General features: G+C 42.9%; 1 protein-coding gene across 3 annotated transcripts in view; it reads right to left on the minus strand.

Moving 5' to 3' along the window:
- Positions 1-23,758, minus strand: part of MAPK10 (mitogen-activated protein kinase 10) — a 425,444-nt gene that overhangs the window by 212,468 nt on the left and 189,218 nt on the right. For all 3 annotated transcript variants that reach the window (XM_090037016.1, XM_090037015.1, XM_090037018.1), the window contains exon 3: positions 973-1,071. The gene's annotated coding sequence lies outside the window, so the exon portion shown is untranslated. The remainder of the gene's footprint in view (positions 1-972; positions 1,072-23,758) is intronic.

A 23,758-nucleotide genomic window follows, 5' to 3' on the forward strand; every position in this document is an offset into this window, starting at 1 on the left:
TGCAGACGAACAATAGAGAAAAGCCATGAACAAATGTAATGCTTTTAAGTGCTACAAATGCCACAATGCTTTGAAGCACTACAGGCATAAACAGGTAATGGCCCCCCTGTCAGGAACTCCTAGGGCATTTATACACATACTTTTCTGTTCCGTGACACGCCAGAGATCCACTGCTTTGGAGCAGACTTGATTGTGTCTGTTCCACATGTGAACTGAAGTGAACTGTGCTGCACCATGTGCAGTTGTATAGGCAACAAAATGCATGTCAGCAAGACATGTGAGACTAGTGACCTAGTCAATTTACAGAAGTGAATAGGTAAAACCATTCTCATCTAAATAATGCATTCAAATCATTCTAACTTAACCAATGGAACCAATAACTGGATAACCTAATCTCACTTTTTTCCCCCTCCATTTAGTTTCAGTCCTACGGAGTTTAAGGTACCATGGACTAACCAATTTAAGGGCAATTTTAAAAGTACGTATTTAGCAACATGCAGCCTCAAAACAGTAGAATTTCACTAATATATATTGAACAATTTGACACAAATTTGGCTCTAAGCAAATATATAATGACATCAAAAAGTGTTTAGGTTATGTGTTACTTGTCCACACAGAAACCAAAACAAGAAAGCCAGTTTTAATTCATATATTTCATTTCAAGTCTGAGAACACTTATTTCTGAATAAAATTCTATTTTGATTTAACCTTCAAAACTAATTTTGTCATTTTAGCCCCACTTTTGTGCAAAAAATGCAAACATTTTTCTAAAAAAAATATTCAGTAGCTCTATTCCAAAGCACAAGCAAAAAAATTATTAACATCAAACCAAAATGTATTGCCCTAGTTTTCCTATTGGGTTCTCTAACATTTTAATTCTCACAATTCAGTAACCTGCACTGGGTTCATTTTCACTGTTCATTCTTCTGATAAAATGGATGGCAAAAATGGAAATATGATTATATACTGTACCTTGTTTTACCTGTAAGGAACACACACCTGACAAAAAGCAATCTTCACATCCAGGGTAGGTTCACTGCAGTAGTACAAGAAATGGCGGCTCATAAATACCTACATTTAAAAAAAAAAGAGAGAACTATATCAAAATCAAATGTATGTTACTAATCTGGCATTATAATATCCATTGATCTGCTTTAAGTGCATAAAAACATCATCTGAGTTATATTCAATAAGGAAATAAGAGACCAGATGGCTCAATATAATTATAAGAAGCTCTCAAACCTCCCAGCCATTGGTGACAGTGGCCTGTCTAGAAACTACCTAACTGATTAGGTTCAAGTCTCCAAGTTCTTAGATGGCAATTACTCTCATTTGGTCTATCAGTCCAATCTGAAAAATACCATGATTCCTATTTGAACAGCTAGTCATCAGCTCTATTTGTAGATTCATTCCAAAAATGGAGCACGTCTGTAAAGACAAAAATGTATTCCCAATAATCCTCAAATTAGAAGCTTTACTTCAGCAGCAGACTGAAATATCCATTGGTTTTGCTGCCAAAAAACAGAATGCTCCAAGAGAAATATCAAAAAATTAATTGCACCAAGTAAAAAATTCACCAGACTTTAACTAGAAGTAGAGAAGTATTGCAGAATTTCAACTCTGCCTTGTAAATTTAATAAGGTTACTTTAAAAGTAAATCATGAAATATCTTGTCTTCACTTGATGGAGATACTGTCATAGCACTGAAATTTTACTTTGTGTAACTCAGGTATTTACTTAACTTTCATAATAACTGATAAGCTGAAATACCATCAAATAGAGTTGAATTTACTGGCGTTATCACCAGGATGGAAGAAATTCTGAAAATCATAGTTTCCACCCAATGCTTGCAACCTGAAATGTACCATGTACTCCCATATACACTTAATTTTTAATGAATGAATGAATGATCTTGTTATGAAAGCGAGTGTATGACCTTTTCTGCGTCACATTACAATATCTAAGATTTCTGCCTCATTGCTCAATGAGTCATTACTGAAGCTTCACTTTCCACAGAGAGTTATATATATATATAAATAATAAAGAAGGCTTTTAACATTAGTGAATTCTCAATGAATTCTGGAAACCTAGCAAGTAATTATGTTCTCACACTATAGAGGTTTAAAGTATATTGTCCCCTTAAAACAGACTGTCCCTTGAAGCATTACCTTGATAGCAATAGTCAGTGATTTAGATGGCATCAGTCATTGAAGATGGCATCTAATAATGGAGAAAGACTAAAGGATGGTACAAGAATTTGGGAAAACTTAGCACATCATGGGATTTGATGCAGGGGTATATGAAAAAGACACTCATGTTGTGAATGCACTGGTAATCATGGACAGTTCCTCACATTTCCACTGGAGTGATTGTAATAGCTAACAGTCATCCTGAACAGAGCAATAAGCTAGTGAATTTTATGAACCAGAATACATTTAAGAATTTATTATGTTGTCCTCATGTGCAGTTACTGCTTATAAAATAAAGGAATTATGATATTTTTAATGGCCTAGATAAATACTTAAATTCCTCTGTACTGACAGCTGCTAAATGAGCCATTGGATAGTTGGGAACCTTCACATAGGCACAGAAAATGAAAATATACTCTTTGGCTGGGAGATCTACAAGATTACAAACATGAGGCAAAGGGAAATAGGCTACATAGGTAAACATAACTTTCACTGCAGGTCTGCAAGTAGTTTCTTAGATGCAATGTTATGCTGGGCTTCCACCAACCAACAAACAATTCAATTTTTTTAATTTCCTGCTACAGAAACTACATTAGCATTCAATTGCTGAAATATGCTGAACCAAACCCTCATCTTGTGTAAACTTGTATAGCCTCACTCAAGAAGTCATTGGAGGTTTGACAAGCTAATGCAGCTAAAGATCTGGCTCACTGTTAACACAAGCATCCATGACACAAAGCATTTACAATGAAGTCCATGAAATGGTAACACATTACCGAAACAATGGTCAGAACGTATGACTGGGAGGCAAGCACTCTTGAATTTTAAGCCTATCTATGATACTGCTTCCCAATTCCTCTGGCCTTAAAAAAGCAAGGGAGACAGGTCAAGGTTAGCAGAAGAAAGGACTGTGAAATTCTAACCTAATGCACAAGGTAACAGAGAGGCCAGACAACTGAACATCACAGGTCTGGACATCCTGAGGGTTCTTTTTCCCCTTCATTGGAATCATAGCAACAGGATGGCACCCCAACACCTCCATCAAGACTGGGACCCCTTATAAGTAGGTACAATTGCTGCAGAAAAGATCATATGATATATTTTCCACCAAGATAAAACAAGAAAACACAACAGCCTACAGGGGGAAAGGTAGGACAAGAAAATAAGTAGGGAGATTAGGTGGTTCCTCAGGCTCACAGGGTGCAATCCCAACAGATATGTACCATATAGATTCATAGACACTAGGGCTGGAAGGGACTTTGGAAGATCATTGAGTCCATCCCCTGCCCCAGGGCCAGGAAGTCAGCAGGGATCATAGGATCCCAGCAAGATAAACATCCAAATGTCTCTTGAAGGCATTCAAAGTAGGTGCTTGAACCACCTCCAGCAGCAGTCTATTCCAAACCTTAGGGGGCTTGGAAAATAAAGAAGCTCTTCCTTATGTCCAGCCTGAAATGGTCTTGCAAGAGTTTATAACCATTCAACCTTGTCATCCCTTGGGGCGCTCTGGTGAACAAATATTCCCCCAGATCCAGATGAGCACCCCTAATAAACTTAAAGGTGGCCACCAGATCACCCCTGAGCCTACGCTTTTCCAGGCTGAAGAGTCCCATGGCTCTCAGCCTGTCATCATAAGGTCTGTTTTCCTGACCTCTGCTCATGCATGTGGCTCTTCTCTGGACTCTCTCAAGCTTATCCACATCCTTTTTGAATTGTGGAGCCCAAAACTGGACACAGTACTCCAGATGTGGCCTCACCAATGCCGAGTACAACAGGAAAATGACGTCCTGGGATTTGCTTGAGAAGCATCTATGGATACAAGCCAGCATTTTGCTCGCTTTATTAGCCACAGCATCACACTGAAGGCTCATCTTCATCTTGTGGTCAATCATGACCCCTCCAAGCCCCTTTCATCCATAGAGCTAACCAGAGTAGCACTGCCGAGTCGATAAGGATGCTGCAGGTTTTTCCTCCCAAGGTGGAGAACCTTGTATTTTTCAGTGTTAAACACCATCAGGTTCTCATTTGCTCATTTCCTGAGCCTATCAAGGTCAGCCTGGATCACCCTTCTGTCCTCAGATTTGGATGCTTTACCCCTGAGTTTGGTATCATCTGAGAACTTGGCCAGTCCACTTCTGACTCCAGTGTCCACATCATTAATGAAGATGTTGAACAATATAGGCCCAAGAACAGAGCCTTGAGGGACCTCACTGGTCACAGGGCACTGTGATGATTGACTTCCAATCAACCACTACCCTTTGGGTCTTATCACAGAGCCAATTCCCCAGCCAGTGGATCATAATGCAGCTGAGGCCTTAGTTAGCCAGTTTTGCCAAGAGGCGATCATGGGATATCAGATCGAAAACGTTTTTTTAAAGTCATGATATATGACATCATTCTCTATGTACCTTGTGCTTGTTCTTCAAGTAGCAATAAAAATTCCCTATCAAACCATAACCTCCTTTTCTCCTTTAAGTGCCCCCCACACCCCCAAAAAGACTACCCTTGAATTGCTGCCCATCAGATTGCCAGGATGCTGGGGTGTGGGGGGGGGTGGCAGCCGTTAGGGACTGGGGGGTACAAATGGGGGATTGGGCCAGGCAGGGCAACCATTGGTGGGGTCTGGGACAGAGATGGGGCTGGGTGAAGCAGCCATCAGGGGGCTGCAAGAGCCGGCAGGGGATGGGGCCAGGCAGGACAGCAATTCAGGGGGCTGGGGGAGCAAGCAAGGGTGGGTCATGTGGGCCCTGCAGGAGGGGCGAGCCCTTGTGGGGGCCATTTGGTCCCTGAGGGGGGCTGTAGCTCCTACTGGGGGGCTATAACCCTGGAGGGGTGCTGTACCTCTGTTGGGTGGGGGCTGTAACCCCTGTGGGGGGCAGCAAAACATATAGGTATTTAGAATTCACTTTATTATTATGATAGAGACACTGGTAGGCTTCCCAATTACTTTAGCACTGTAGTTATATAAATAAAACATTGCCCAGCTGATTGTGCTCTCTCTCTCTCTCTCTTTATATATATATATATATATATATATACACACACACACACACACACATCGATATAAATATATAGTGGTCTTTTGTTTTAATTGTTGAGGAACATGGATTTGGGGGTATTTCACAGAGTGACTTTGGGATTTTTTTTTTAACAGGGATTTTTCAGTTTTCAAGTAGGGAACACCATGATTCGTGCTAGGGAGGCAAGTGGCAGGACCCAGGCAGAGGCGCCTGCTCAGAGCTGGTGCCTTTGACCCAGCTGGAGGTAGCTGACCTCCTGGCCAATTGGGGTACGGAGGACATGCTTTGACAGTTCAAAGCAGGCCACCACACTGGGAACACCTTCTGGATGACTAGTTCCCAGATGGCCGGGCAGGGGCACGCATGGCAATATTACTGCACAAAGGCCAACCCTGCCACCACAGCCCACTAGCAGCTGGCCCAGAGGGGCAGACGCCTCTACTGTCTGTGAAGTCCCCATCTGGATCTGGCAGGTGCACAGCAGGTCACAGCCAGGCAGCAGCCCCCACTGCCAGGCTGCTGCAGTGGGTAAAAGGTGCAGGGAAGTCTCAGGGGTGCTTCAGCAGTCCAGCTGGCACAAGGGGTACTGTCCCCAGGTACTAATTGGCCGGGCCCCAGAAGCTCCTGAGAGCAAGGATTCCTGAGCTACTTGACAGGGCAGCTTTTTATGCTGCTGGGGCCAACACAGGTTGGCCTCATTTGGGTATAATGAGGTTGGGTATAAACAACCTCATTTGGGTATAATGAGGAATCAAGGAAATCAGTGAAATCTCTATAACTTCATTGTTTTTTGTCTGGTTTGGGTGAAATATGCAGGGATGGTAGCCTTTGCTGAGAGCATGAAGCCTGACAAGTTTCAAGGAGGCAGTGGTTTGGAGGGGAACTGCACCCCAAATTCCTGAAAATTCATGTCACGTGTATGTATTACACCACAGGGGGTGAAAACTGCAGGGGTGGTCACCACTGCTGAGGCCACAAAGTCTGCCACATTTCAAGGAGATAAGTGCAGGGGTTTGGAGTGAACTACACCTCAAGCTGTGGACAAGCAAAATCCGTGACATGGGTGACACTGTGCGTGTTAGGGCACAGCAGGGTGAACGCTGCAGGCCTGCTAGCCCCTGCTATAGCCACAAAGCCTGCCAGCTTTCAAAAAGATAGGTGCAGGGCTTCTGGAGCCCTGAACCTCTAGCTGCTGACAGGCAAAACTCACGACATAAGTGCTTGTGCAACTGTGTCTGTCTTGGGGTGTGGGGACTACTGCAGGCCTGGCTGCTAAGCTACTGTGTTACCAGTTACCAATCATCATTCACTCAGGGACCAGCTCAATACACAGTAGCTAGTTAACATAACCAGTTAACGAGCAAGGATTAACACCTACAAAACCACACACTAAGGAGAGGAAATAATCAATACAGACAATAAACTGCCCCAAGACAGAGACAGTCAGTTGCACAAGCACCCATGTCACGAGTTTTATCTGTCAGCAGCTAGGGGTGCAGGGTCCCAGAAGCCAGACTCCCCCTGTACCTATAACCTTGAAACTTGGCAGACTTTGTGGCCTCAGCAGGGGTTACCACCCCTGCAGTTTTCACCCCACTGTGGCATAACATATACATGTGACATAAGTTTTGCTTTCGAAAATCTGGGGTGCAGTTTCCCTGAAACCCCCACACCTATCTTCTTGAAACTCAGGAGACTTTGTGGCCTCTGCAGGGGCCACCATCCCTGCAGTTTTCACCCCGCTGCGCCTTAGCACACACAGGGTCATCTACGTCACAAGTTTTGCCTTTCAGCAACTTGAGGTGCATTTACCCCCAAACCCCTGCACCTATCTCCTTGAAACTTGACAATATTTGTCGCCTTACCAGGAGCCACCATCCCTGCAGTTTTCACCCCTCTGTGATGTAACACATACACATGACATGAGTTTTGCTTTCAGGAATTTGGGGTGCAGTTCCCCACAAACCGCTGTACCTATCTTCTTGAAACCTGATAGGCTTCATGCTTTCATAAGGGGCTACCATCTCTGCGTGTTTCATCCAAATCAGACAGAAAACAACAAAGTTATAGATATTTCATTGATTCCCCATTATAGCCCATGGCCAGATCTCCAAAGCGCCTCTGAAGCTTTTCAAAAGTGGTTCGAAAGCTCCGAACCGCTTCAGAAAGCCTAAAAAAGCCAGAGTTTCAATCCAGACATGCTGCTTCAGCGTCCAAATCTTCTCTGGATCCAAAGTATGGTCCAAAGCCTCACACAGCCCTAATATAGAACAAAATCATTTTGTTAATGAAAACAAAGCAGGAAAGTAGCTCAGTACAGTTTGACCTGTGGAGTTCTGAGGGCCTTCCCTTCTCACTAGCTGACAAAGACTTCATATCATTATACTTTAGGCAGGAAAAAAAAACCAGACATCTAATTGGTTACATCAGAAATACAAAATATAAGCATTAGCTTGAGTATATCCTGTAATGTTTTCAACAGTTTATTTAAATAACAGAGGAAAAGGGTGGAAAATGATTTTTTTTTTCCTATGAAGTATGACCCTGCAAAGTAGGAGTTGTACTTTCACTCAGGTTAAATATAATGCTACAGTACTGGCAAAGATGAGACCAGATTGATTAAAGGGAATTTATTAGGTAATAGCGGTTAGGTATTATCTCTTGCTATTCCCATGCTTGAGGCAGGGATGAGGGAGTAGACAAAGGTGCACTGGAAGCTTGAGTGACATGGCAGTGCACTCCAGCCATGACAATGATACGATCTACTTTTGCACAATTGATTCTTGAGTGATTCTAATGTACTGTCAATAAAGTTTAATAAAAGGGGGAATTTCTAAGGCCAGCACACTCTGGATAGCCAGCTGTAAACTAATCAGGCGTGGTGTTTTCTAGAGATTCTTCACATAGCATAGCCATGATACTCTCCTGTAGTGTTGCTCTTTACCTGGAACAGGCAGATCATGCTGAATAAAAATACCCCACACCTGTTCATAGCTCTTCACAGTTTGAACTCACAGGCCACATCCACACAAGTGTGGATAATTGGTTCCCGGGAGACTACTAGCAACTGGACACCTTGTGCTGCTGCTAGGTGTCCCCTGGGAATACCTGTGCCACATGCCTTCTGGTACACAGCAGGTTACCCCGAGTGGGGTAGGGGCTGGCCCCAGCAGCCTTAGCTGGGGTCTTGATGGCCTCCTTAGGCTAAACCATGGCAATCCTGCTGCTTGGAGCCTGGCCAGCAGGCAGAACATGGCTCTGGCCAGCCAGGCTCCGGTTTTGAGCAGTGCTCACTGTCCCTGCATGAGCCTCTCTGCTTTTTTTTTTTACCCCCTATTTAGGGGTCAAAACCCCCCCCCACACTGCTCCCTTGCAGTGTGGAGAACAGCTGAGTATGTAGTATGTGGTGCTGTGGACATGTCACAGCTGTCTAGATGCAGCCATAGAGGTCACTCACAGGTCAATATTTACCTGATAGTAGTTTAAGAAATGCAATTCTTTTTCCTTCCCCACACCCCACAATTAAAATAATATAACTTTGATAAATTGAGATATTGGTGAATGTTTTTAAAATGTCCCTCAAATAAGACTTTCTGTTCAAGTACAAACTAAAATACATGAGTTCATGTTTAAGCTTTCTGCCATAGTTCTCAAAGCCATGGTGGTAGGAAATGATAAATTCCTGACAATTTATTTTGGAAAACAATAGGCATATGACAACTCTGGCAGTCAGACTCCTTGTCTGCTAATCTGATTAAAACAAGCATGTGTGCTCATATCCACAAAGAGGAACAAAACCAAGAGAGGCAGGAATCAAGTTAGAATCATTTACTTGACCCTAATTCAGGAGGATTTCAATGGATTCTGAATTAATAAAAAAATGCACGTATTATTTTGTAAAAAAGCAAATTAACCTTAACATTTCAGAAGATCAGAAAATTTTTTAAGTTCCATTTGAGAAGAACAGGTTGCAGTAACAGTTTTCTTCCAGCACCATACATAACATGACTCTTCCTGGGTCAGCTTTTCTTTTAGCACAGGACAGAGGGTCTGAATATTAAGCAAGAAGTCATCACTCAAATGCACAAATGGTCCATACCTCATGTGACTTAGAGCAGGGTAAGTGCAGCTCTAATTCATATACCTCTGGAGGACCAAATCAGTAGATTTATACCCTTCCCACGAAAGCCTCATCCAATATAGCTTCTGCACTGAAGTACAGGGTGGCTGGAAGCGGGGAACAGCCATGCACCAATGAGGAGCACTTCTACTAGAGGAGTTCCCTACTAGTGAGCTGTAGTGGGAAACCAAGGAAGCTAGTGTGTAATGAATTTCATTTGGTTCCAGGACTTCTTATATATTTTTAAAGACCTAATATTGGAAGTCTGAAACATCTGTAAGAGGAGGTACTAGAGAACCAATATATTTACATCAGATATTTTATTAAAGGTAAAAAATGTCTGACAATAACGAACAGAAAACACTGTTGATTCATAAACAATTAATGTTTAGGACCTCCCCATCCCATACTTTGTTTCCTAATATTCTGCCTCTCAGAATTCATGATATGCCCAAGCTTCTCTCCCTAATGCTATTTTCCTCTAACAGCAATTTTGCCTCTTGCAATTCCCTTCATTTTGAATATCCTCCTACTTCCATTATGCCAAATATCTACATTCAAATAGCTCCTTAAGATACACTTCCTTAGTCCAGCCATCCCTAGCTGTTTGACTGATTAATTCTGCTCCCACAGATATCAGGTCCTCACATGATTGATATTGCCACCATTTCGATTAAACTGCTAGGAAATTAACACAATCTGTTTTATAAAGCAAAACAGAGCCCCTTAAAAAGAAAGAAGAGAAAGATATAAAACACTGGGGTCATAAATAGATGTCATATTTGATGTGCTCCTTATTGTCCCAAATTTTGATCCAGATCAAAAGAAGAGCAGCCGTCAGTTATTTACATGTCTCCCTTTCACGTTCCATTGCTGCTCTTCTGCCAGTAGGTAGCCAGTAGCATACATTCCTGTTCAGTTTGTTAGGAAATGGCTGTGATTAACTTACAAATGCATATCACTGTGTTCTGAGGGTGGGGAGGGGACAAGGGGGAAATGGCACATTTTGTCCCATATGCTCCACTGGGACTTGAAATTTTCATTGACTTGTAGTGGCCTGATAGGTTGGTAGGGTTGCAGAACAAATTCCTTTCTCCTGGGACAAATCTATTTGCAACCTGGGACTGTGATTCTTTTAATTTAGAAGGTATACACAGAGGAGAATCAACATATGCGAAGGGTCCAATATTTTAAAGTTTCGGGATTTTTCTTCTCCATTTTTCCTTCTTTGCAGAGTGGCAAAGATTTTTTGGGCAGGGATGAGGGTCTTTTTCTGAATCATTCATTGACTTAATTGCACAGCAGTATGCTTCATTCCTTTCCACCCTCCAGTGCAGCCAGGAAGCACATGCACACTACAGGAACTCAGTATAATGAAACTGTCATTGAGACCATGCAGACAATTACTCTAATTTCCTCTCAATGGGCTGCACAAGAAGCAGAGAATACATTTTCTGGATTCTGTTCATAGTGTTCTTGCAGTAAAGCCACACCTATAAATCTTCCTGGACTGATGCACAGTGAGTATAAGCTAATCTAATTCTGCTTTCACTGTTTATGAGTGTCCTTTTTAATTTCTCTGATCTTTTCCTCAATAAACAAAGCTGTGGCCTAAATATGCTACAATTTTTGCTAAAAGAAAGCATCCTCAAGAGAGAACGTCTCACATATACATAGCCAGTATATATACAGTGAAGCTAACGGGCTCAATAAATACATGAATGCAACTAAGACATCAACAGAGCTGCTCAAAAATTGGAATTTCTATTTTGGAGGAAGTTCCATCTCTCAAAATAAAAATGTTGGTTTTACAATTAAAAGAAAACCTACATTTTTGTAACTTTCTAATTAAAATTGTTTTACTAATGATGGAAATGTTTCACTTTGTTTCATTTTCACATTGAAAAAAAGTTTAAATTTTTCATTGTGTCAGCAATGTTATTGTGCCAGAACCTGTTGATTTCAATGTTTTAATTTTGATGATGCTGTGTTTTTCCATGGAAAACTGTTCTGTTAAAATTCTTAATTCAGTTGTAGTCATTGACACTGGAGATACTGCCAAGTCCAAAGTCTAAAGCTCAGGAAATGTGTGCTCCTTTTATGGTAAGGAACTACACTATCATCTTTTGATGGCTTCCTTCCAAATGGAAAAACCTATGCTCTTTTTGGGGCTTCATCCTATTTGATGCTGGCACCATTTGCAAGGTGCTAATCCCTTGCACTGTCTCTGACCCATTGCTCTCATTGCCATGCAGGAAGCACTTAACATCTCACAAACTTAACTATTTAAATCAGCACTGCCAGGCACACGTTAGATTCTGGTACACATCTCGTAGAAAGATGAAGAAAAATTGTCATCTAAGAGATGAAAGTGAGCAACTTTATATTGGAAAGCTCCTGGGCATTTATTTACATTGGCCAATGAATGTGGCAGAAGGAATAGGCCCACAATGACTAACTTACCAAAGGGCTGTAACTGGATCTTTATCCAGTAAACACTATGATATGTTTTCTTCTTCTGAGATCAAGTATAATTTTGACACTGGTTATACAAAGCAAGCAATAGTATGCTACAGGGGGGTCACAAGCATCATTAACATTTTAAGCACAGAACAACATTTTGTCCATATCATTAAATGAATAGTTTAACAGAGTTTATTCCAGTCCCAGGGTGAAAGAAACTATCTGAGTTAATGTATTCCCCTGAAACAGCTTCTTCTAGTCTATGAATAAATTCATTATTTTTCTTGTTGGTAGGGCAACGGATATCAAACACATTTCTCTGAAGAAAGACATGTGTACTAGGCAATTTTAGGAAAGCCCCCAGCCAATAAATTAGATGGAGACAGTATGGTAAGTTGCAAAAAGACAAATGCTGTGCCAGAAGAAAAGCTGTTTCTGAGTCTTTTCCTACTATGCAGAAACACTTCTAAAAAATAAAGAGCTTTAAGAAAAAACTATACAAGTTGAGTGAACAAATAATAAAACAATTCCATGAAAATTCTAGAGCTGATTTCTATTTATGATGGACATCATTGCCTGTGATCTTCTCTCTCCCATACATAATACCCCTCTTCACCCCATCCCTAATGTGGTGAAAGATTTATTTTTTTTTATAATGGGGATATAATATCAAAGAATACTTTTTAAAAATCCCTGGACTACCTCGTTCTCAGTAACTTATCACCTAGCATATTTTTCACATTCTGTTAAATTTCTATAACAGTAGAAGTTCCCTTTCACACAATGTATAATTAAAGCTCATTGCCACCAGATATTCTAAAAGCTGACAGTTTTAGGCAGATTAAAAAAGGGACTGGACGAATTCGTGGACAAAAGGGGCATCAGTGGATAATTGAGCATGGGAGTTAGGGATACATCCTCTGAATAAAAAAACCTAGACTTTAAAGGCTGGAGGCTGCAAGTGAAGAGGAACAGTAGAAGAAACTCTGTTCATATCCAGTTCATTCTCCCTTTCAGCATCCACTCTCTGCCACTGTGACACAGGATCCAGGGCAAGATAGACCTATGGTCTAACTCAGTAAATAGGAATTCCTATGTTCTTGTATTACCGAAGAGATTCATCCTGCAAATGAGTAAACTTTCTACCTTGCAGTTACACCTTCAGAATGTATTTTTTTCAAATGTTAACATTTTAACTTATATAAACAATCTAATGCTCAATGATGACTACAAATTGAGAATGATTTTCTCAAGTGCTGAAGTGTTCTGAATACAATGGTTGTCAATGGAAGCTGGGGGTGCCCTGTACCTCTTACAGTTTTGATCCACTGGCCAAGTGAGATCCCTCACTGAGCAGGTGATCAGGATAACAATGAGGCTCATGGATTTTAAAGCTGAATCATTTCAGAGTCATGTACATGCAAAAAAAAACCCTGGCATCTTATTTAAGGGCACATTTAAGAGCACATTTTATCAGTTTCAAAATATTATATTTGTCAAAGGTGGATGAAAAGATTTGTTCAACTCTGCAAAGTTTCTCTGGGCCCTGCTACACATTAAAACTAAAGCTGAATAGAAACCAGCTATACAGTTGTTACACATTTGCAAATACTAACTTTATAGCTGGATAGTCACCTTTATTGTGTGATAATTCCTTTGGACATGGGGCTGGTCTAAATGTACTGTGTGAATAACCAGTTAATTCTGTAATCTACGTAACATGTAGCAGGGGCCTCTTTGTGGGCTGTGACTATACACACATGCACACCTTATCCCTAAATAGGCAGACAAGGTTCTTTATGAACCAAGTTTCTGATATGAGAAATGAATGATGTGTACCTGTTTATGAGTACCTGTTTATTTCTTCCCATCACCCTTCTGCCCCAGCCCCAACACAGTGATAGCAGAAGCACCACAGGCCTGGGTGAATTTTGTATCAGTGACAGTATAAGGCCTCAAAGTCTGAAACAAGTTCTTTATAATGACAAAGAGAATAGTTCCAGGTTTCCAGTGAAACATATTTCATTTGCCTACATAAGGTCTTTCTATACTAGACATTACAATAGTGGTATGTCTGCAAAATAGACATGCCAAAGAGCATTTTAGGTGATTTAAGAGATTTCAAAAACGCAAGGAAGAGATCACATAATACCTCCATGTGTGGTAAGTGTGTGCAAAAAAAGTATAGTTCTAAATAAGCTTCATATAACAATGAGTGAAGAGTTAATCCTAGTAGTACCAACTCATGTTCTAAGGATATTTTTCATTAAAAATAAGACTTCAGTAAAAAAGCCCTATTTTCTTGTTAGAATATTAGCTATACAAGAAACCACCAATAACAGAAAAAAATCAGATAAAATGCTGACTATTTTGCAAATTCCAACTGAGTGGTTCATTATCTTTGACCTGTAAGTTAGAAATGTACTTTCTATAAAGCATTTTAGGAAAAAAAGCAGCTTCTTTCTATACTGTTTTCAGGAGCTAGGATGGAAGAGATCCTGTAGTCTTGCTCTCCCCAAGATCTCATAAGCTGTCACTATGGTTTGAATATAGTGGACTGCAATCAATTCCTAGAAGGTAGCTTGAGTTACCAACACTGTAAGATTACATGGGTTATCCATCACCTTCATTCACCTTGAAAGCTACATTGAAAGGCTTCATATCCAGGATATGAGAAAAAACAAGCACCTCCTGCTGTTTAGTTTTCTATACCAAACTAGAAAGCTGCACTGAAAGATGTCATTTCACGTTATAGTATATCTGAACTCTGTTTACTAAACAAGAACTAATACTGAGAGAGCCTGATATGGTCATCCCTAAATATTTTCTGATATTATTTCAAATTATTACAGGAGCTTCATACAAGACAAAACAATTTAAATCTAATTCACATGGCTTTACATTGTAGGAATCTGCCAGGTGAGGGGGTGTTGACTGATTCCTTCCCCTCCTTTTAAAAGTAATATGATGGCCTAAAACAACATGCAATGAATGTCACAATGCTGTGTCAAGCACAGCAATATGGTATTCAGGGAGAAATTGAAAAACTGGAGACAGACATTCTTCATGTTATTCCCATTTTCCTGTAGTCTCAAAAGGAGACCAGGGTGCCAATTCCATATCCTAAGCTATGTAAACCATTTGTAATAATGTTCATAGCTAGTGTATTACCTTGGCTGCTGTCGTTTTTCTATTTTGTCAGAAATATCAATTACAGGAGGCAGGTTCTGTGGCAATCCATGGGGATAAAGACTGGCAGTTTAAAAGGGAAAGCCCTTAACAGTCCCTAAGAAAAGTACAGTGTGTTGAATAAAGATAGTGAACTGAAAATAATCCTTTGCCTGCTTAGAGCAGTTTCTGCAGGGGAAGCTCAAACCATCAAGCCTCACAACAAAACTCTGAAGCAAGTATTCTTTGCAAATAAATGGATCCAGCCAGAAGAACACAAGTCATGTGCCAAATACCATAAATTAAATTTTTGGTAATGCCTAGAGTAGAACTCATGCATCCTGACCCCCAGTATGCCCACTGGAAACACTGTCATCAATTATTAATGATGATCAATTATTAACTATTTCAATTTAAATACAAAAGCAGAAGAAAAACAATTGCACCAATAGATTTCAGATCATGTGTAATTCTTAAATAAACACTTAATTAAAGAAGAGTTAAAGACAAGAGTATGTATCTATTAAGTTCAAGCTTCCTGTATCTACCCCACCCCACCAAGAAATTAAATTGCATTTGCTAGATATAGTTCTTTAAAAACTAGTTTTGCAACAAACAGCTGAAAAGTATAGCCACTTCCTCAATGTCACCATAACAGGGAAACCCTACCCCTGTTACAAGGAAGGGAGGAGTGTAGCTTGAGGCAGGCTGCAGAGAGACTGAAGGCAAAGGGCCAATAGGTGTGAGCTACCTGTGTGAACTGAGCTACCAGCTGCAAAAGGACAGGTTGCTGGTGATGACTGAATCACCAGCACCAGGGCCATGGAAGTAGAGACCTGGGTCACATGACTTGAAGGGGGCTGGGGCTTGAGGCATATCAGCCCAGCCTCTGGTTATGGAAGAGGCAATCTGACCCTGATTCCTGCAGGGCAAGATCTCATTGGAACTGGCTGCAGTTTGGAGTCAGACCAACCCAAAAGAGGTGTCTGGAGACCAGAGGAGTTTATATTTGAGTTAAGACCAATTAGGTGGGTGGTTTTGGTTGAATTCAACTGGTGAACTGGGTTGAGTTTGATTGGAGAATTGGATTGTGGCTGTAGGGGTGGATTTGGAGGCCCTATAACTAGGGACCTATTTAAATTTGTGAAAAATCTGTGAAATCAACAATAACATTCTGGCTTCCCACATGGTCCTCGCTGCTGAGAGGAGAAGGCACTGGCAGCAGGAAGGGCAGCATACAAGATGGCGGCTGCCCCTTAATCCCTCCTCTCCCACCAATCAGCACCGAGGGGTGGAGCCACATGAACAGCAGCCAGCAATCAAACTGGTGGCTGCCCCTTCATCCTCCTCCCCCCACCTGCAGGCCTCTCTGACAATCAGTGCCAAGAGGTGGGGCTGCCACAAAATAACTGAGGAATTAGAACTTTACATGCAATCAACCTGGAAAAATTGGTAAGTTCCCCCCAGAATTTAGGTAGACCTCCACCGGGTGTCTGGGCTCTTTGGATGTCAAGCCCTGCCAAGGGGCCAGGGGGATTGATCCAGGCTAGGGCTCACAGGGTCCTAACAAGCAGAGTAAGCTGACCTAAGGCTGAGGCTCAGGAGCTGAGGTCCTAGGCAATGGACCAGGGCTGAGGACTCAATCAGAGGGAAAGGGGGCAAAGAAGGAAGGTTAAAGCCCCACGTGCTTAGAGGCCTGAGGAGGAAGCATTCCAAGGGAAGCACAGAGTCCCCCAAGACTAACTGTGGACACAGTATTTCAAGGAAAGAGCCACCAGGGGCATGAATGGCATGGGGGGCATGGTGGTGGTAAGCAGGGGAGCTCCAGCAGTGGGGGGGGGGGGGTGAGTGACGCCGGCAGGGCCGCAAACAGCAACCACCCGCAGGCACTGCCAGCAGGGCTGCAAGCAGTGACCAGCTGCAGGTGCTGCCAGCAGTATGGGTGGTGCCTTTTTGCAGGGTGTGCACTGCCATGCTCAGGGGGTGCACATGCACCCATGTGCACCCCCTACATATCACCCCTCACCAGGGGAAGCATCAGAGAAGCTACTCCTGGCCTTCAGAGCCCTCTTCCTCTGTAAACTAAACAAGAACATCGAAGGCACATCAAGCAAGAGATTGGATATGAGATGGGGGCCAGAGTATGGTAGGTGGGTCAGACCCCGGGCCAGGGGGTGGACTCACAAGCCTGTTAGAGCCACATAATCCTACACCTCTCACTGCCAACAAACCCAACTTTACATAATTAAAATCAGACTAGTATAGAAAACCCCACAGTTTTTCTTTCTTTTTTTTTATTGCATTCACTACCTTCCCCAACCATTTCTGACTTTTTTTCTCCCTCTCTACTCCCTATAGATAAGTATAAGTAAGCTAGGGTGTAGGATAAGCTTTAAACATTTTTGTTTTGGTAGCAAGTTTTTGGTTTTGGATATCCACTGTTTTATATTGTACTATTATTAGGTTTGCATTAATTTTACAGTTGTATATTGTATAATTATCATTTTTGTATTGATTTTTATTGTTTCATATGGATATCGTTTAGGCCTATGTTTGTAAGTGAACCAAAGTCATGTCAAGTTTCCATTTTATATGTCAAGCCCCCATCTTCTGTCCGCTGCCTGGACAGCCCATGTTGCAACAATATGATTCATTGTACCCCTCCCATGTAAACTGGTTCCCCAATGAATGAGTGTGATTGGGAATGATTGAAATACAATGGTAGCAGGCCTCTACTGAATGGTCTGTAATGATTAAGCCATCACCTCACATTGATTCATCCAGGAACCACAGACCTCACCCAGGAACAGAGACAAGACTAGCATTTGAAAGACAAAAGACCCTGCAGAACCAGCAATTCTCACCATTACAGACACCCGAAACTGCACATCCCTGCATGGAGCACACATGCCTGGGCATGCTTCCTGTCACTAGGGTCACACAAGGTCTGCCCCTATAAAAAGGGGCAGTGAAGACAGACCCAGTGGAAACGCCATTTCCATCCGAACCAGACCAGCTTCACGTCACCTATCCACCCCAGAGGCCCTGCCAGCGACCCCCTCTGAGCTGAAGGAGACCCTGACTGGCCATTGAGGATCAACTTCAGGACAGCTAGGATCAACTTCCAGGCTGGGGTAGGTAGATATTACCTACATACCTCCTCCTACAATTTGGACTCTCTCTCTCTTTCTGTCTCCTCCTGGACTTCAGTGGACTTCAGCCCCTGCACCAAGCTTCTTTAACCCCTGCTGCCATTGTGTGTGCATGTGTGGGTGCAAGGGAACCAATATGACATTAAGTCACCATCTCCCCTGTTCATAAAAGCACTGTCATTTGCAACCCCAAGTTGGGTCATGTTTTACTAAATCCCAGTCCCTTCCTTATCTTAAATTCCAGTCTCATTCTCTCTCTCTCTCAGCCCCAGTCCCCACCCTCTCTGCTAGTTTCCCAATCTCCTTCCAATTCCATCTCCCATTTTCTGCCACCTCAGCCTCCCCTGCTCCTACTGCCTTTTCCCTGTGACTTTCTGCTGCTCTTCCTGCGATTTTTCTGCTGTCCTCTCTCTGTTTTCAGGCTTCCCCCGCACCTTCTGTATTCCTCAACCCCACCCTGCAGCTTCCCAGCTCCTCTTAGCTGTCCTGCAGTTTTCTCCAGCAGCTGAAGCCTTTCTCCAGCTTCCAGCACCTACTGCCTTTTCCCTGTGACTTTCTGTTGCCTTTCTCTGCTTTCCTGCTGCCCTGCCACCTGCTGCTTTTCCTGTGATTTTTCTGCTGTTTTCAGGCTTCCCCCACACCTTCTTTAGTCATCCCCCCCCTCCTGCAGCTTCTCAGCTCCTCGTGGCTGTCCTTCAGTTTTCTCCAGCAGCTGGAGCCTTTCTCCAGCTTCCAGCATCTACTGCCACTCCCTGCAACTTCTCTAGCTACCCTGGAGCCATCCTCTGGCTGCCCACATCCAGATCCCCTCTTTAACATTCACACTTTCCATTAGTCTCATTTTTCCCCCTCCCCATCTACCTTTTCAGCTTCCCTGTAGCTCTGGCTCCAGTCCCAGACTCTGTGCCGGCATGGCTTCCTTGTTCTGCAGGCTTTGGGCATTGTCTTTTAATCAATTAAGATCAATTAACCTAAAGTTACCCTTGAGCCTCTGTTCTTCAGCCCAGGCCCCTGTAATCTACTGGTTCTACTCCCGGTTCTGGTAACTCCTTACACTTCTACTTTCTTACCTTAACTTTTCCACAGGTATCCCAAGTACACCAAGCACATACATCCATACATACATAGCACAATACCCAACTTAGGAACTCACTTGTGTGTATGTGTAGGTGGGTGATGTGTGTAAATTAGTGAATATACATATATAAATATTATTGTCTGTGTGGTATATAAATTAGTAATCCACGTATGTGTATTGGATGTGCAGGTGTTGGTAACTGATTCTGTCTAAATTTGGTGTGTGTAGTGTGTATGGGCTTAACCTAAACTTGTTATTTTGAACGTGTGTGTATCTGAGTTGCTAGTGTGTGTGTGTATATATATGGCATATATGAATTAGTGATTTGTGTCTAACTTCTGGGGTGTATAGTGTATGTGCTTGAATTGCTGACAGGTATGCATGTGCCTAGGCTGGTTTGGATGTGCATGTGCCTGAGCTGGTAGTGTGAGTGTGTATGCCTAGTAGGGGTGTATGCACCTAGTGAGTGTATGTGTGCTTAATTGATTTTTATGTGTGCATGTGCAACTATACAACACGCCCTCCTGTTTAACAGAGCAATATTGAGATCTTGAGCATTGGCCTGACCCCTCAGGGCAACACTAGCACATGAGAACTGCAGGAGGGGAAGCCAATCCAGTAGATCTCATGAGACTTGTTGGAACAGGGGTCCTTCCCTGCAAATCTTAGCTTAGTGAGGAAAAAGTAGAGTTGGCTATACAGTTAATGAAGTATGTATAAGAATAGAGCAGAAAGAAGGTGAGGCCTTCAGGTGCAAATGAAAGTGCTTAAAAAGTTGAGACTTAGCTAAAAGTCTTCCTTCCCTTTTCCTTCCTATTCTGCTATCAGAGTCCTGAATCAAACTGGGGAACAGTATGTTCCCCTGACAAAAATGCATTGAATAGTGCCCTGAGATATGAGCCCTTATCCCAGTAGTGACACCATTCCTACTTGCTAGCGCAGGGGGAGCCCAGGATCATGATCCTAGGCTTCCCTTGCACCAGCAGGTTGAAACTTGCATGGTCACAGCCCAGTATGACATGATGTGGTCTTGAGCTCAGGATCAACAATCACGTGATTGTCAGTCCCAGGGCTGGTCTGAGACTCTGAGGTGTCTTGAAGCTGAGGCTGAAAATCTGTCATGGTTGACACCGGAACCAGGGTAGCTCTGGACATGCCACGTGTTCAATTTAATGAACCATTCTATGTAGAACATTTTTATGGCTATGGTGCCTTATATTGGGTATACATTTAGCATCTTGCCATTTATGCCATAATCAACACATTAATTGTGGCATAAATGTAATGTGTAGATGGACTGTTAGATTTGGCCTTTATATTAAGTACATACTTAATAAATTAACTACAGGGAACTCACCTATTAAGAGTAACTTGGATAACCAAATGTTAGGTCCACTAAGTAGACTAACCTTCCTGAGAGTATGTTTATAACATTGTAACTGTTTTGTATCCATATAACCTAAATCAGACTCTTCTGAGGTATAGCTTTTACTCAGAACTTTTTCCAAGTAATTTCTTAGCAGTTCTCAATAAAGTTCTCAAGTTGCAAAGATTGTGCTACCTAAATTCCAGGTAGTATTTTTTATTTGCCATGAGTTCACTAGTAAGTTAAAAGTTCTGTGAAAATGACCTTAGATACCCCAGCCTATTAAAACTGTAAAAGAAGCACTGAAGAACAATTGGTCTTAGTGCCTGAAAGTTTCACTACATGGGATTCAAGAATATTGCTGCAAAAGACATGCAAAAAACAAACAAGCCAGCCAGCCAGTCAGGCAACCCTCCCCACCCACCATACTAAGCAAGGTAACAGAGTAAGCAGAGCTGTTTTCCACAGATTTGAAGCCTGACTAACAAACATTGCTAGGACTATAGGGTACTTATACATGTGCAGGGAGGCTGCTCTGATGTGCTGTAATTACAATGCATCAGAGCAGATTCAATTAATTAAGTCTCCTGGAGTGTGGTAATTACTGTGCTCCAGCAGACACCAGCATCATGTGTATCACCATCCCTATGTTCAACGAGCTTTAGTTAAAGCACCCCCATTGCCATTTTTCAGTGCAGGGATGCTGATACACATGACTAGGTGTGTCACCCCTTACCTCCAACAGAGAAATAGGAAAAATGTCTCCCCACCCTCTTGATGAATCTGCCCCGCCTCTGGTTTCAATTTCATCGCTGTATCATGGCAATAAAGAAATGTCAGAATTAATCCATTGTCATCTGTCTTTATTTTGCTCACCCAGTCAATTGGATCCCACACTACATAATTTAGATGACTGCATTCGGTGAAACAACAAAAATATTTCAGTAGAATACTTTATGTCCTTTTCTTGAAGCTGAGATAACAGATACCTGGATTCCAATTCAGCTGTACCCAACATTTCCAGCTGCTACTAGTATTCCCTCCATGCTCATTCGCTCTAATCTGTGACAATTGTTCCCACTCAGGTTAATTGAGGAACATGTGGTATTTGTTTGTGTCATAACTGAAGGCAGGAATTCTAGAACAGCTGCCAAGCTCAGCATTCATAGATTGTAAGGCTGGAAGGAACCTTAGATCATTGGTAGGGCTGTGTGAAATGGCTATGTTTCATTTTGGTTTTGGATTCAGCCATTTTGGAGGACAGTGATTTGTTTCAGTGTTTTGGATCACTGTTCTGTTTCAATTCAGCTGATTCTGTTTTGGAGTTTCAACGCTGTTTTGGTGCTGATACAGAGATTCGAATCTGCCAGGGAGAGGGAAGCACAGCTGGGTGGCTGCAGGTTCTCTCACAGCTCCTCCAGCTGTGCCTGCCTCTCCCCAGGTGCGGGAAGCCAAGGGAGAAGCCCCCATGTCTGCCCTACCGGGCCCCATCCCCTGCCCAGCCCCAGCCTAGTCCCGGCAATTTATAAAAAAAAAAAAAAGTAGGGCAGACTGAGGTGCTCTGGGTCAGAATACAAGGGGGTCAGGGGAGAAAGGGACCTAATGGTGGGGGGTCTACTACAGGCCACCTAACCAGGGGGGAAGAGCTAAACTGGGAATTCTCAGGTCAGCTCACAGAGGCAGTTAAGTCAAGGGATGTGGTCATCATGGGTGACCTAAACTACCTGGACATCGGCTGGGAAGAGCAGTCAGCCAGGTCTGACCACTCACGTAGGTTCCTAGCCAAGTTACAGGGCCTCCATCTAACCAGGAGGTACACAGTCCCACCAGGGGAAATGCCTTGTTGGACCTGGTCCTGGCCACAGGTGATGACCTGGTGAGGGGACTGAGGGTGCTCGACCACCTGGGCAATAGCAATCATCGCCTATTGGAATTTACCATCCAGTGCTGGGTGTGAAAGGCCTGCAGCAAGGCAGCAGCCCTGGACTTCAGGAGGGTGGATTTTAATGAGGTAAGGAGACTAGTTGGGGAGGCAGTGAGGTCCTGGAGGGGAGTTGGGAGTCCGAGAAGAGTGGTCATTCCTTAAGGACACAATCCTCCAAGCCCAAAGGGTAACAATCCTCACATGGATCAAAAGTGGCAAGAGTGCTCAAAAGCCCCCATGGCTCACCAAAAGCATCCAGAAATGTCTCAAGGCCAAAAAGGAGGTGTACACCCAATGGAAGGAAGGGGCCATCACCAAGGAGGATTATATCTCCATTGTTCAAGATTGTAGGGGGGCTGTTAAGAAGGCTAAGGCAGAGATGGAATTGGGACTAATAACCCGGATCAAAGATAACAAAAAGTCCTTTTTTAAATATATAGCGGATAAAAAGAAGGTACCGAGTAATGTGGGGCCTCTGCAGGACATGCTTGGTAATCTGGTGGTAGCATCAGATGACAAAACTAATCTCTTTAACAGATTCTTTGCTTCCATTTTTCTGAGCAGGGACATGGACATCCCCCCCACTGGGATCCCAGATGGACCCAGGTGAGGTGCAGCCAGGCCCAGGGTCAGTGAGGACCTAGTTAGAGAACTTCTGGAGGGAATACACATGTTCAAATCAGCAGATCCTGATGATCTCCACACCAGAGTGCTGAGGGAATTGGCAGAAGTCATTGCAGGACCCCGATACAGCTTTACAAGCTCTCGCGGTGCTCTGGTGAGATGCCAAAGGAATAGAAAAGGGCCGATGTGGTCCCCATTTTCAAAAAAGGGAGAAAAGAGGACCTAGGAAACTATAGGCCTGTTAGTCTTACCTCAGTCCTAGGGAAGCTCTTTGAGAAAATTATCCAGGAGCACATCTGCAAGGGACCAGCAGGGGAGGTTATGCTTAGGGGCAATCAACATGAGTTCATTAGAGGCAAGTCCTGTCAGACCAACCTGGTGGCCTTCTACGACAAGGTCACAAAAGCCTTGGATGCAGGTGTTGCAGTGGACGTAGTCTTTCTGGACTTCAGGAAGATCTCTGACACTGTCTCTCACCCCATCCTCATTAAAAAATTAGGCGACTGCGGTGTTGCCTACACAGTCAGTTGGGTCACAAATTGGCTGGAGGGCCACACCTAGAGAGTGGTGGTGGACAGATCATTTTTGACCTGGAGGGATGTGGGCAGTGGGGTTCCCCAGGGCTCGGTCCTAGGGCCTGTTCTGTTCAATATC

The sequence above is a fragment of the Crocodylus siamensis genome, chromosome 2, assembly GCF_052110815.1.
Source record: "Crocodylus siamensis isolate JL-2025a chromosome 2, ASM5211081v1, whole genome shotgun sequence".
Taxonomy (NCBI): Eukaryota; Metazoa; Chordata; order Crocodylia; family Crocodylidae; genus Crocodylus; species Crocodylus siamensis.